Genomic DNA, 10,343 nt, shown 5'->3' with positions numbered 1-10,343 from the left:
AATGAAAGGGTTTGCTAACTATGTCATTAGGATGGTTATGTGTGCCAATGAACAGGCTTTTTTAATTATAAGAGAAATTAGTTACTGTTTTAATTGCTTAGAAAGTGATTATACTGAAGTGTTGCCCCACCCCCTTCTCTTTTGGGTTGCTTGAGCAACTTACTGTGATCGAGAACATATTCGGAGAGAATAGTTTCTTTAAAACCCAAATTCAGTTTCAGTACAACAGAATTCCTGCTCCTGTCGGGCAGGACAGATACCCGTCTCGGCCACTGAGAGTCTTGCCTGAACCTCATCTCAAATGTTGTGACGAAAAGTGAATTTCAATATTTGGGTGAAGACATGTGGAAGACCAAGAATATGACCAATAAAACCGTGATTTGGTTTTCGGCTATTGTTTGGGTTTTTGCGACTCTACCGGCTTAACTGAAACCCAACGTGGTAGAAAAACTTGTTAGAAATCATGGAAATAGAGATTATGCATTTTGAAGCATCGCCCCCGTGGCTTTCGAAGAAGGACAGAGAAGTCAGTCCTTAGGCATACATGTATGTGCCATGGAGTCAAATTATGTCAAACACGTGGTAATGCACACCATGTTAATTTTCATGCCGTGAGTGGTGGCTCCTATGTCTTGTGGCTTATATATTTTTTCCTTCTTTAAAATAGCTTCCTCCCACAAACTGTCATACGGATACACTTCTCAAGTGATCCTAAAAATTCAGACTCCTGGGCGCCCGGGTGGCTCAGTTGTTTAAGTGTCTTACTTCGGCTCAGGTCATGATCTCACGGTTCTCGAGTTCGAGCCCTGCATCGGGCTCTGTGCTGCCGGATTGGAGCCTGGAGCCTGCTTCAGATTCTGTGTCTCCCTCTCTCTCTGCCCCTCCCCTGCTTACGCTCTGTCTCTGTCTCTCAAAAGTAAACGAATGTTAAAAGAAATTAAAAAGTTCAGACTCACCCACTGCCCCAACATTGCCTGGTGTGTGTGTGTGTGTGTGTGTGTGTGTGTGTGTGTGTTGGGGGGAAAGTGCCTTTATTGCAAGACAATGAGGTTATAAAGTAGCAAAGGCAGCTCCTTGAATATTCAAGCAACCATCCTCCTCTGGATAAACGGGGAATATAGGAGCCCAACACGTAAATCAGAAATCACTCAATTAGGTTGTCAAATATTTTGGGACTGAAGCCTGACTTCTTGAGAGCCACCAACCACAATGGAAGTATTTTGGCCATTTGATATTCAGGAGACTGGGGAGGTTTAAGATGAGCGGGATGGGGGGGGGGGGGGTGGCTTTCTAATGTAAACACCTTTATCATTTGGAAATCAATTAGCTCCTTGCAAGGAGGGGCTGCAACGACCAGGCCCTTCTAAACTACTATTGTGAGCTGGGACTATTTGCTTTAATTAAGAGGCGACTGAGTGGATTATTGTCTCAAACCCAGGAGCTGGGAAGAGCCCGAAAACTACACTTTACCCTGGTGAACAACAAAGCTCAGGGGAGGGGACAGGCTCCTCATCAGGCTGGTCTAAAGCAAACTCGCTTTTAATCTGGCAACTTTTCTGAATAAGGAAGCCAGCCCCAAACAATGGGGAAAAATGCAAAGCAGCGACCCTGCTAAAGCGTTTAGGCTCTCCTTGAGAGTTTGCCTTGTTTCCCTATCAGGAAGATCTGTGTGATAAAGTGTTTTCTTTTGCCATTTACTTGTCAGAGATTTAGAACGTGTTATAAAAAAAATAAGCTTAAATGAGAACTTGGGCGCCAAAAGGTTAGTAGCCTTAACGTGAAATCACTGCACTAAAACCTGGATCGAAAATTCCTCGATTGGTTGGGAAAAAAAAGTTTGGGAACCAGTAATCTACAACGTCATCTGCCTGGGTGTCCATAATCTTTCCTTTTGCTGGGATTCGTGTCAAATCAAGCCGCTGAAAAGAGCTGCAATTATCTTTCTCATCCATTCATCCAATAAATAAATGGTAAGGGCCAATTATGCGTCACAGTCTCAGTCCTGGGAGATCTGTAGGAATAAGGTATAGCATTTCTTTGGGGACACTGAGAAGGAGACATTAGCTGCTATGAGCATACAGAAGTGCCTTGTCTTCGGGAGTCGGAGAAGACTGAATCCTGAAGGACAGGCAGAGATGACTGGCTCAGGAGCAAAGGTGAAAGGTAAAGGTCGTTGAAGCTCTGGGGTGCCGACGGTGGAGGGGTGGGGTGTGACGTCTGTGAGGCATGTGAGGGGCAAGCAGGAGCCAGACCCAGGAGGGTTTGCCCATATTATCCTAAGGGCAAAGGGAACCATCAAACAAGGGAGTGTGGTGATTAGGTAAATGCACATGTCTTAGAAAGATCATTCTGATAACAAGGTTGCAACTGGTTTGGAAAGGGCCAGATTGGACATAGACAGATTCCAGGCTTGTTCGGATAATTCACGTGAGAGATGTCGGTGGCCAGGCCAGGGTGTAAGAAGTGGGGACAAAGAAAAGAAGACCAATATCGAGAAGGAAGAATCATACAACTTTGTCGTGAATTAGAAGGGCAGGGGTGAAGAGGACGGGGAGTTAGAGACTGTTGGGAATTTCTGGAGGAGGGAACTGGGTCTGTGGGGGCGCCTGCTGTTCAGTGAGGAAGAGAAGTTGGGAAGAGAAGCCGATATGCTGGGTTGGAGTTCCATACTCAGTGCGACACATTTTTAGTACCCTGGAGGTGGCCTGAGGGGGTGTGTGTGCACGCGCGCGCGCGTGTGTGTGTGTGTGTGTGTGTGTGTGTATGTGTGTATATGTGTGGCTTAGCAAATTCAAGGGGATAAGAGAAGCTGAATTGTTATCTCAATGTCATTACAACCTTTATTTCTGAGTGGGTGAGATTTTCCACGTCTATATTACCATTCGGTATTAACTGAGCGAATTGGGGTATCTCCGAAGGACTTTCTATAGTTTAGGAAGCCCTGTTAGATAGATGATGGTCCCTGAATATGACCAAAAATAAATCCAAAGTGGATCATTTGATTTAAAACTAATTAGGTAATTTTCCTTCAGTTTCTCCCACATATTGAGACGTTTAATGCCTTACATATTAGCATTTTCCCTTTTATTGTTTTATAATTTTGTCCATATATAATGATAGCTCACACTTGTTGAATACCGTGGCAATGTTTTACCTATATGAATTCACTTAATCCTTCTAACAGCCACATGAGGTTATCATGTATTATTATTATTAACCTCTTTGAACAGATGTGGGCACTGACTTCAGGAAGCACACCCAAGATGGCACAACTGTTGAGGCAAGCAGCTGGGGTTCAGACTCAGTCCGGCTTCAAGGTCCACACACTTTCCCAGTGCGCTAAACTAGCTCTCACACTACAGCGCCATTAGTGGAAACTCAAAAGAGAATCACCCTTCAGAATCCCGCCACCCAATGCATCAGATCGGTTCCCTTTTCCACAGCCTCGCCTGTGACCTTGTCTGGGCTCACTCTTTTTACCTTCGACGTCTACGTAACGTTTAGGTAGATTTTAAAATTCATTTCTCCTGTTTTTAACTGTATTGGTAGTTCCTCTGCTATGAACAGACACGTTCCATCTGCACTTTATGCCAATTCCACCTCCTGAGGATATTGTAAATACCCCCAAAGCAGGAATTAGCTTTCCTAATTTCCTATAATTCCCCAAATACTCTTATTCTCAGAGGACATAGCAATGTCCTGGGAGCAAACTGTCAACTCTTGGCAGATGGGAAGTGTAACAAGGTTGAATCTAAGGAGAGGAGTAAATATGAAATCACTTTGAGGTTAGTAAGCCGGGCAATAAGCTGTTTTATTTAGCCCTCCTGCCAACTCGACAATATAACTGGGGTTATAGATATTGTTATTAGCCCGTCTTATGGATAAGGAAACTGAGGCACTGAGAAGTTAAGTATTTTGCCCAAGCTCGCCCACCTAGTAGGTAGAGTAGTTGGAATTTGAGCCTGGGTCGGTGGGACCTAAAACCCGGTTGTGTGTTCCTGTGTGTCTGCACCGTGCCACAGGTGACGCGCGCACGCCCTTGGCGCAGAAGAGCTTGTGGGGACTGGCCCTCACGTGCGATCAGGGACAAATCTTCGCGTCCCACAGTTGTGCCTGAGCTGTGCTTCCCCTATCTGGTGTGGGTACAAACCAAAAATCATTTAAAGCAGACATCAGAGCACCGTTTGGAGCGATTTGTATGTGTCTGCTCTTGGCTGTTAACTCCGCGTAACCTCACCTTGACCCAAATTAACTGTGATGAATACAAAGCTGTGACCGCGGGCTCCAAGACGACTGGCCGGCTGGGCACTCGGCTTGACACTTCTGGGCTCCGAACAATTAAATCCGTCCCTTTGGCCAGCGCCAGTGCCCTGTCACGGAAACAGGAGCCTTATTCAATACTTAACCCACGTTACTGGGCAACCGATAGGATGAAATAAGGAGATTTTCGTCCCTGTATATCAGCCAATTCCTCAACATACTTACGTCAGCTCAAGAGCATAATGTTTCCTAATTAATTAAGGTGAATCCTCCCATTTGTACATATGGCAATCTTGGAGTATACAATAATCTTGGAAAGAAAGACTTCCCTGCCTGTAAAATATCGATTACTGGAAACTCTCTCTCCCTGGGGCGCGCTGTTTATCGTTAGCCATCCACTATTTTTGAATTTTGGGCATAGGTAACGTAACTCCAGTCAATGGTATAGGCAAACTCAGGATCCTTCTTCAGTGGGGATTCTGATGCACGGACAGTACCTTCCCAACTATCCCTGGTGAAGGATTAGTTTTCTCCCCCTCGATCCGTTGTAGGCAGATACTCCCGTAAATACAATAGAAGTTTTGCCACAACGTCAAATTGCGTGCTTTCAATCTTTATACGGACCTTGCTGCCCCCGGCTACACAGCTCATGAGTGGGTCCCACTTTGGGAAGCACTAGCCAGATGACCTCTCAACGTCTCTTTTTTTTAATTCTTGTTTACTTTTTTTGTTTTTAAGTTTATTTATTTATTTATTTATTTTGAGAGAGACAGAGACCACGTCAGTGGGAGGGGGTAGAGGGTGGGGGAGAGGGAGAGAATCCCAAGCAGGCTCTGCCCTGTCGGCCCAGAGCCCGACGCGGGGCTCGAATTCATGAAATCGTGAGATCGTGACCTGAGCCAAAAATGAGAGTCAGACACTTAACCCACTGAGCCACCCAGGTGTCCCTCTATTCTTTAAAAATGTTTATTATTATTATTTTTTTTATTTTTGCAAGAGTGGGGGAGGGGCAGGGAGAGAGAGAATCCCAAGCAGACTCTTCACTGACAGCACAGAGCCGGACGTGGGGCTCTAATGAACCATGAGATCATGACCTGAACCGAAATCAAGAGTCAGACACTTAACCAACTAAGCCACCCAGATGCCCCCAATGTCTCTTTAGGCTATACACACGGGCCCCTGGCTGTTGTTTTCTAGTTGACTTATAAGAGAGTGACAGAGACCTCATTGCGCACTTGTTTTCTCCTTCTAGATTTGGGTCTTCTAAGGCATCTAGGTTACATGGCAGTCCAGAATGGGGCATAGGCTGCTGGGAAGGTGCTCTTTGTCTAAAATCTGCTTCAAGCACTCAATTGTTTCTAAGAAGCAAGGATGGGATTTCATTTTTGTTCCAGGAAAACACTAGACTGGAATATTATTCTAGTCATATCCAAGGGAAGTCAGCCATCCTTTGCAAAGTTAATCAGAGCCCTCCTCCACCGTCTTCTAGCTCTCGGGAGAGGCTTTGCTACTGGTCTTGTGGCATTATCGAAAGATAGATTTTATAAAAGTGTCGCAATGTCTCTTCTCTGTCTTCAGAAAGACGAGTCCCTATGTGCCTGTGCTTTTTTGCATTCGTTGTGTTTTGTTGGTAGGATAGCCCTTCAGAAAAGCAATACGGTCAAAAGCAGATATCTGAAAATAGGTCTCAGCTGACATAAAAACGTAGATATTCTTTATTCTGATTATTATCATCTCTGGGAATTTGCCTGAAGAACATTTCTGGAGAGAAAAAAAAAGCTAAACAATGGAGGTATTAATTGAATTCTCACTTGAAGGTAACAAACAACAACAACAATAATAATAAAAGAATGGGAAACAGCCTAAAGATACCGCCACATGGAAATGATTACATCAAGCAGTGTTGAAATACACAATAGGAAGATGCAGGGAAACTTAAAATAATGATCATGGAACCTATGTAGAACACAGTTGTTTATGTCAACGTTAAGTGAAAAAATACAGTTGAGCGTCACGCTTTGGCGGATGTGCGCGTTGGCCCTTGGTCCGGTTGCTCTGGCCTTCTTCCTGCTCTGCTCTGAATGACACGGGTGCTGACTCCCCCGGTCCCCCTATCAGGGAACTTCCAGCTGGATTCTGTCAAGGCAGGCACGGCAGGAGGCTGGAGACTGGGAGGAAAGGAGAAGCCAGAGGATTTCTGCCCCCCTTGGTCTCTAGCCCTCCATGTCTCTAGCGTCTCCATGGTGCCTGCTCCTGCCCATGGACACACCCATTATGGTCCCAGCTACTGCTAGGGAACAGGGCCACCGCCTTTGGCAACATCATTTCCTGCCTTACTTTTCCACCCTAAGGACGGGAGCAATTGCCTCACCGTCTTCTGTTTGGCTTTTAAGCTCTGCTATCGTTTCTCTGTATTGTCTTCACTGTATTTTAAATATGTGTGAGTGTTTTCCTTCCTTCCTTCCTTCTCTTTCCTCCTTCCTTCCTTCCTTCCTTCCTTCCTTCCTTCCTTCCTTCCTTCCTTCTCTTTCCTCCTTCCTTCCTTCCTTCCTTCCTTCCTTCCTTCCTCCTTCCTTCCTTCCTTCCTTCCTTCCTTCCTTCCTTCCTCTCTCCCTCTGTCCCTCCCTTCCTCCCTACCTCCTTTCCTTCCTTCTTTCTTTCCTCTTTTGCTTGAATCTGAAAAATACACATGAGGTTCGGAGTGTGGCAGGGGTATTTGGAAGGGCTTCCTGGAGGACAGAACTGTATGGTGAAGGACCATTGTCTGGGGGGATGAGCAAGCCAGGGAATCAGGGTTTTGTGATGGGATGGGGGTGGGGGTGGAGTGAGAAGACCACTCTGGGCTTGACACTGAGAAAGAGAGAAACATATTTAATGATATGTATCTCCCGTGCCTCATCTGGAACAAAGAATATGTGCAAGAATATGGGGGAAATGAGAACGTAGTTGGGCTCTTACCGGACAGGCTGGTAGATCTGTATGATCTATTGTAATTGTATGATACACATGTGTGATGGCCACAGCCTCTGCCCTGGCCGTCCTGGTGTCTGTGTCCTCATGAGCTTCCCTCCCCACTCCCCCTCCATTAAATAGGGCTGACTGTGTAGTTTGGGAGACGTTGTGGAAATGTCAAAGCGTGACATCTGAAGTTAAGCATAAAGGACATTGTGGCTTCTAGCCACCTTCCACCTTGCTCTCCCTCGGGTCACTTGCTCTGGGACCAAGCCAGCTGCTGTGTCATAATGCCATTGTCACCTTCGCAGCTTTACAAGGAGACCCATGTGGCAAGAAACTGAGACCTCCTGCTAACAACCAAAACCGATTGGCCAGGGATGTGAGGGAGCCCCCTTGAGAGTGAACCTTCCAACACTACTCCAGCCTTCGGATGATGCAGCCATGGCCGACGGCCTGACTGCAGCCTTGTGGAAAACCCTGAGCCGGAACCATCCAGTTAAGTGGCTCCTGAAAGCCTGACCCACAGACACTGTGAGAGACAATAAATGCTCACGGCTGCTTTAAGCCACTATGTTTGGGAGGTAATTTTTGGCAAGCAGCAACAGATAACGAATATGTATCCCGTATATTGGGCATATAATTACTTAGTAGTTCAGATATTGAAAGTCAGGTGTCACATAACAGCAGGTTTTATACTCTCCCCCCCATGTAGGTTGCGATGCCTTGAAAAAACTCTAGCTTTTACTCTCTGATTTAAAGGCACAGCGTCATGGGGTACTTCCTTTCTCGCCCCCAAATGCAGTCGTCTACAGCGAATCTTAGGAATACCAAGACCGGTTCCTTACATGAAAGATCTATTTCAAACTTCTTGGCATTTAAAATGTTAATCTTTCTAGAGCTGAAGGTTAAACCAGTCTTTAGATTTTTCAGAGATACTACCGATTCACTCTGGCCACCGGACTCTTTAATTTCAAACAGAGCATCGTTAAGACTCCATTGAAGCAGGACTGACTCAAAATCAGGAAACAACTCTCAGCTTTCACAAAAACCATTCAGAGGTATGGGAAAGACGGGTCAGGGCTGACAGGCAAGCGTTTTCTCATGCCCGGTGGTTTTTTGTTGTTGTTGTCTTTGATTAACTGCTTGTGTATTTCTTCTTGATCCCAAACAGCAGCTCCCTGGGCTCATCTCTCCTGCTGTCCCCGTCGGAAAATCCATACCCACAACCTTTCCCAGCCTTTCGTCTGCCTCTGGAGAATCAGGGAAGCCAATGGGAGCATTGTTCGCTCGACAACCGTGCTGTCCTTCAGGGTACAGACGCGCGGTGGGCGTCATTGACCACAGGAGCGTATGAGAAAGGAAGCCTTAGGTATTGTGCCTCATGGCACAGGTTCTGGTGGCCCCTCCCTCGGGAGGCTTGGCTTGGGATCGCTTCTGTTTTGCGGTACCGTGTGTAACCTTGGCATGCAATCAGCAGAGAAAATATTCATTATTGCCTGACTGTCTGCCGAAGACAATTTCAATTATTCTCGCATTTCAATGGATGAAGAAGCCCTTTAGGCTGGCCCCGGAGATTAGACTTACAGGCTCCGTAAATTAGGAAAGTTACAATCAGTATATTATCTGGCAGGCAGCTGTGGGATACGGCACAGCAGGCAAAGAGAGACAAATTGCTATATTCCGGTCGCGGTTTTGATATATCAATTTTCAAGTTTAACACACACATTTGGGAAAGAATGATTTTGCATTTCTTAAATCACTTTTAACTGCCTGCACTCGAAGTTTCTGAACCTGTAACTTGAATAGTCGGCTTGCCTTGCTGACGTTTTGTTTTAAAGCCCAATTTCAGCTCGGAAAAAATATTGCTGAGGACAGAGCTTGGGAATTAATCTTTCCTAAAGTTATTCAAATAATATAATATATGGCAGTTAAGCAGAATATTCCATTTGCAGAAATGTGAATGATGTCCCATATAAAGGCTTTTTCTTTAATGGGATGTTTTCCTGTCTTTTCTCCACCCCCCCCCCCCACCCAAGAATCTCTGTTGTGATTATTACATCGACATATTTAATATATATTATTTCACCATGCCTGTCTGATAACGATACATCTGAAAATAAAAATAGCGAGCATAATAACCTATCACAACATACAAACGGTTGTGTAAGTCAGGTCTATTGGTAAAGAAGTTTTTCACGACTCTTCAAGTTCTTTTGGAACATTTTTGATACCTTAGCACTCACCTATCATTTGAACAATAGATTTGCTTTTCACCTTCGTAAAATCCCTTTAAAAAATACATTTTGAGGCTGCTGAATGCTTTACAGCTATGCCTCAAGCAGAGCTAACCGTTCCTAGCTGAGTTTAAGCTGAGTTTCAGAAGATTTGGTTGGCTTTGGGTTAATGTGAAAAATGTTTTCTTCGAACTAGATGGTTACCTTGAAAACTGTTCATTTTCACATTTGCACACGTCCTTTATAAAGCAAGTCAAGAGACATAAAGAATCATTAAAATGCAGCTATTTATAAGAAAGCTTTGTAAAAAGCATGGGGGGGGGCCTCCACTAGCCCCCAGATAACTCCTACTTTCTAATAGGCCTCTCTGAAATTCAAAACGAGCACACAAAACTCCAGAGGAAGCTTCTTTGCTCTGGAAATATTTACATTTACCGGGTAGAGCAGACGGGCGGGTTTGGATATATCGTCATTCTCAGTTTATTTGAAAAGAGTTTGAGAATTTTAACTTGAGAAAGTTCTATCGGGTATTAGGGTGAAACACCAGTGACTAGCCTGCGACTGGGGCCCTCGCGGTCTGGGTTGAATTCAACACGCCTTCTACGGGACTGTCCCCATACACCTTGTCAGAAAGGGGCTTCCCAATCAGTAACACGGAACTCGTTCTTTCCCCTCCCTGTTTACGGAGCCAGATTGCCCACGAGGGACAGTGCTTGTCTTGTACAACACCCAGGAAGTGCCCTCGATTGCAAACACTGCCGCTCGACTGTGGCCTTACTCAGTCCATTGTGCTGTTGTGTTTTCTCATGGGGACCGCCGGGCTAGTCCAGGCAAGTATCTGCAATTCTTAAACGGACAGTTCCAGGCTAGAGAATTTAAGAGACAACCGAACCG

At 45.2% G+C, this 10,343-nt stretch overlaps 1 long non-coding RNA gene across 1 annotated transcript; it reads left to right on the top strand.

Moving 5' to 3' along the window:
• The first annotated feature begins 7,527 nt into the window (after nt 1–7,527).
• Nucleotides 7,528–9,206, top strand: LOC147579533 (uncharacterized). Its single transcript, XR_015253186.1, has 2 exons — nt 7,528–8,273; nt 8,387–9,206. It is a non-coding gene; the product is annotated as an uncharacterized LOC147579533 (long non-coding RNA).
• The last annotated feature ends 1,137 nt before the right edge of the window (nt 9,207–10,343 follow it).

Source organism: Puma concolor, chromosome B4 (assembly GCF_028749965.1).
Source record: "Puma concolor isolate L17-30 chromosome B4, mPumCon1.1.hap2, whole genome shotgun sequence".
NCBI classification, from domain to species: Eukaryota; Metazoa; Chordata; class Mammalia; order Carnivora; family Felidae; genus Puma; species Puma concolor.
The sequence above is the reverse complement of the archived record's forward strand: the minus strand, read 5'-3'. Positions and strand labels throughout refer to the sequence as shown.